Below are 5,651 nucleotides of genomic sequence, written 5' to 3'. Positions count from 1 at the left end.
TAATGAATTAAGTTGGTATAACTCTGATAAATTAATTTTATTATGTGGTTAATATTTTTAATAAAAAAATTATATACTTTTAATAAAGATTTATACTTTTCAATGAAAAAATTCAATTTTTTTATGAATGCTTAAATTATATTAAGAAAAAAAAAATAATTAAGAATGGTTGAAAAAAAATTATTTGAACTTGGATTCAATGACCCAAAGGAAAAAAAAGTGAGAATTGGATCTGATTTCTTAATCGGCCCAAATGGCCCAAGAGAGATCTGATGTGGACAGTGGGCTGGATCCGAAAAAAATGGCCCAATATAGATATGTTATTAATATTACTTGATTGCCCTTAATGAAACATGCAATGTTAGTAAAGAAATGACAGACTAAGGTAAAAAGGACAATATGATCCTGCTTCAATAGTATAGATATGTATACTAATATCCATAAAACAAACGAACAAAATATGTTCATTATATTCTACAGAATAATCTGTAATATTTCTCAATTTATAATGTATAATTATCCAGCATTAAAAAAATACGTTCATTATTTAGTTAATTGACTTCATCGGTTTTTTTTTGTCAGCAATTGACTTCATCAGTTTAAAAGTTACATAAATGTTGGACTCTTGTTAAGGTAATAATATATAAGCAAAATATTTTATTTTTTAGTATATTTAGAATATTTTTAAATATTAACTTTATTGTTTAGTCAACAATTGACTTCATAAATTTAGAAACTACAAGAATATTGGACCACTATCATGGTTATGCAGAAACTTTGACTATTAGTTGTATATTTAAGAATGTTATTATTGGATATACATCACTTATATGATAAGTACAAAGCAGTTAGGATCATAAAAACTCTCTCTAGAAAAAGCTCCGCCTTCTCTCTATAGTCTTCCACCGCTAATAGTGTTTTCCGGCCGACGGAGTGGGCTCCCTCAGCCACCGTCGGTCCGGTTTTGTTTTGTTTTTCTGTTGTTTGTTCCTTGCATGTCTCTTCGAGAGGGTGAGGGATCATAATCGGCTTTATGGTTCCGGGTGGTAGAGGCTTTTACAGCTCTGTCGTCGCCGGCTGTTGATCCCTGAGGTGGAGGCTTCTTACGCTCTGCACTGCCGGCTTTTGGTTACAGTTCTATCATCTTCGTTCTTATGAAGATGAAGGTGCTTTGGTTCTCTGAAACTAGGGTCTATTCTCGATGGTGGGATGTTGAGGTTGGTTTGGATTCGGTATTAGCGTGAAGCCTCTTCTCTGTGTTTGTGGCGTATGGTATCGGATGAGATCTCGAACAGATCAATTGATCCTCTCCAATGTTTGGAATACATGAGATGGTGGGCTAGTTGAGAGTAATGATGTTCCTGGTAGGTTTCCAGTGGTTTATGGCGCTGATGAGGTTGTTCTCCGGCTTAAAGCTTTGGTCGGTGGAGGCATGGATACGGTCCCTTGCGTTCGACGCGTCTCTTTCGCTTCCTCCTTTGTAAAACACGTTTCGCATATGTGTTTTTTAGATAAAGTTTACTTTGTTGGGCTTTCTTTGGGCCTAGTCCTATGTTTTTTTAAGTTTGCCCGCTTGTAGGTTTTTGTTTAGTTGTTTGAGCTTTTTGGGCTTGTACTTGCTCTTTGTTTAATATTAATACAAGATGGAAAAAAAAAAGTACAAAGCAGTTAGGATAATTACGTAGTCTAGCTTATCTCTTATGTGAATATTCCTCTACATATTTTCTTGCTGTAACTATAAATATTTTACGCTTCCTATTCAAGTTATATAAATTCTATAGTTATCCTATTGATAATTTAACAACATAATTAAGTTAATCTATTCTGTTAAAGTAGAAATCACATGTATAATTTTTTTTTAAAATGAAAACATCATATTTCATTTATCTAATCTATTAAAATAGGGTCCTACTTTTTATCTACTGATAGAAGTTGTGATTTAATTTTGGACCCTTTCTAGAGAGTTACAAATATTACATACACGCTACATAATAATTTTACCGCATTATTTAAACCAGACCACCACCGGTTAATTTAACAAAACCATTGTTCTTATTCTAAAATAAATTAAAACTATACCGTTGGTTATTTATGGTTATAAGAACAATACAAAACAAAACTCTTATCTATAGATTACATCTTACGTACAGAGTTTGCTTGGACATCAAGATTGTCTAAGCGACCATTTTTTATTCACTTCGGTTCATTATTTGCACCACAAAAAATCATACCGTGTTAATTTATTTTCAGATTATTAACTGCAACTCATCAAATTCAAATTTATTCATATATTGTCAATTCTGATCTGACTGAACATGCAAGGAGGTTGAAACTTTTGGATGATATCTATTGTAAATACGAAGAACATTTCTATTTGTATCTGCAACATAGCAAACGATCTGATCACTTTCTGATATTTTAAACTTTCAGAAACCTGCAATTATGAACACAATGTTATCATCCCATTACCAATGTCAACCATATTCTCTTTAATCATACAGAGACTAGAAACTCTTCTAATCATTAAAGTTATATGAGGTTTTTCTTTTGATTATCATACGTAAACATAGGATTCATACACGTATATGTGGAGATATTAATATGTTCATACGTATATACGAGATTTTAAATTTAATAGATTACATATGTATTTCTAATTATTTTATATTTATAATAATTATGCAGAATATTCTAAAATATATATCATCAAATTTAGAAGAACGTGGCTTCCAAGCTAAATAGATTTTTTTTTATATAATCATTTGGCAGAATATTCTAACAACATTAATAATAGATTTGATCAAATCTAGCCAAGCGTTTCTCGCAAGCAAAAAAAAACCTCTAACAACTTGGTTCAATTAATATATCTTCTAAAAAATAAAATTGGTAATTAACGGAGAGGGTCCAAAAAAATTAATTTGTTTGCACATTAATAATGGATCAAAAAGTCAATTAATATTATCTGGCACAAAGGTGTTTAATATTTTGAACAAAAATATGTGTACATTATTAAACACCAAATTAAATCCCATAATTACCACTTATGAAACTATACATTATAAAATAAATTATGTACATCACATAATATAACACAAATCAATTGTTTACATGTTATGAAAATATATTATATAGATGTCTAAAAACATAACAAAAACTAAATTATATTATATCCACATATATATAACTCTTTTATACACAATCATTTTATAAATAATATAATATGATTTAAATAATTATTGAGAAAATTTGTCAAAACAATGTTCGCGCACGGCGCGGATCTATATCTAGTTTCTAATTAAATTTTGGCATCACTTATATATCATATCTTATATAACAACTTCACCTATAAAAATGTCTTAACTTTATTTTTAATTATAAAAATCTGTTGAAAAAAAAATCTAACAAAATCTTACTAAAAAGTTTTAAATATATTTATAAAATAATGCATTAATTTCATAATTAGTAGTGTAATATTATTATAAATTAATGTTAATTAAGATTTTATTATAAAATAAAAATATGTATGATATTTTCATAAACTTTCTAATTATAGTCTATATTATACTAAAATAGAAGTACTATATGAATTAAATATAAAAATATATTAAATTTATAAATTAACTTATATATTTTGAAAATCTTTCATTTAAAATATCATTACCATTATAACAGGTTAAAATTTGTAAATTATCTATAAAAATACTAAAATAATAAGTCTAAATTATTTTAACATAATAATATATTTAATTATAAAATTCTGCTATATACTAAAATTATAGATGCTAAAGTCTATTTTTGAAGGAAAAATTTTATGTTTACCACTTTCACGGTACCATTTTTCATCTTTCCCACCATTAAAGGGACATTTTCAAAAATACATTCTTCATTAAGTGGTAAAAGACTCTTATACCCTCGTTATCTATATATATAATAAATAATTATTTAAATAAAAAAATTATGTTTTCGAATTATACTTTTTCGAATTTGAACTTTTTTGTATAATTTTTTTTAGATTTTTTTTTTGAAAATTTCTTTTTGAAAATCAAAAATTATGTTTGAACCTATTTTTAAAAAAAATATATATTTTAAGTATTTATTTATATATTTATTAGAATCATAAATTTCACATTCTAAAAACCCTACCCTATCTCACCCCGCAACTCTAAATCCTAAGTTTAGATTAGTTAATCCTAGGGGTATTAGTGTCTTTTACCCTTCATTAAAAGTGAGGGTAAAAGTGGTTAGTGTAAACATGAAAATTAGTACTATGAATGTGGTATTTGTGGTAATTTCCCATTTTTGAAACACAACAAGGAAATATAAAATGATCATAAACAAATATTTGTTCTATAGTATAACTAAATAAATTTAAAAATAGTTTGTATGCAAACTTTAGAAAATTAAAAAGAATATTCTGAATGAGATTATCTATTTGATGATTTCAGATGAATTTATTGTACCGAACTTGAAATTATATTAGTATATAATAACAATTAATAACAAAGTAAAATGTATTGAATAAATATTTATATATTAATAATGTCAAATAAAAAACTTAATCAATAAGATTACAAAATTACATTATATAAAACATTAAAATGTAAATCATATATTTAAAATATTTACGATTTTATCAATTTATATATTTTTAAAATGTATAATAGCCGCATAGACGTGCGGGTTAAACTTTAGTTATTTGGTTACATGATGAAATATCTGCATAAATTTTTGACTGATTTAACCAATTTTGAACAAAAGGGGTCATGTAATGAAGTTCTAATCTATCGAGATGAATATAGTTAGAACTGAACTATAATATCACGTATTATAAGAAAATATGAAGTGACATGATTAATCACCTCATAAGAAAATATGGAGTATAAAAGATATTTACTTTTTGCCGATTGCTTATTGGTTGAAAAATCACAGAGCTAACATTCTCATTTACCAACATAAAAATAGTAGAAAAAGACTTGCTCGGAAGAGTCATTTATACTATTAAAATAGAAGTCATGACTTATTTTATGTGTGATTTTTTTATCTGGACCATCTTTGGAAAATTATTAAATTTTACATAACTTAATTTTAATAATTTTACATAACTTAATTTTAATATATTTTAATATCTTTATTTTTATTTCAAATACTAATAAATATCTTAAAGAAATGTCAAACAAAATCTTTCAAATATCTTTTAGAATTTTTTTAAATATATTTTCGAAATTATTTAATTAAAATTTTAATTATCACAAAGTATAAATAGAAACTAAATTTTAGTTTAGTTTTGATTGTAATTTTTTTAATAATTATATAAAATACTTTTAATAATATTTTAATGATAATAACAATTTTAAATTGATTTAATTTTCAAAATTAAATTTAAGAAGTATTTTAAAGGATGTTTTTAAAAATAAATATTCATTTCTATTTTTAATTTAAAATTAATTTTTTTATCTATTTAACACAAAAATTATGATTTATTTCATATGTAATTTTTTTAATTTAGACCACTTAGAAGTCTCACCTTTAAATGTTTTTACTATGTAATACAACTAATTTACACCTTTTTTCATAGATGAAACATTTGATTTTTATTTATATCGTATATATAAGATTTTATTCTACTATTATTAACGTCCATGTATTCTCCT

The sequence above is a fragment of the Brassica oleracea genome, chromosome C5, assembly GCF_000695525.1.
Source record: "Brassica oleracea var. oleracea cultivar TO1000 chromosome C5, BOL, whole genome shotgun sequence".
In the NCBI taxonomy this organism is placed as follows: domain Eukaryota; kingdom Viridiplantae; phylum Streptophyta; class Magnoliopsida; order Brassicales; family Brassicaceae; genus Brassica; species Brassica oleracea.
This window is presented reverse-complemented; position numbering follows the sequence as displayed.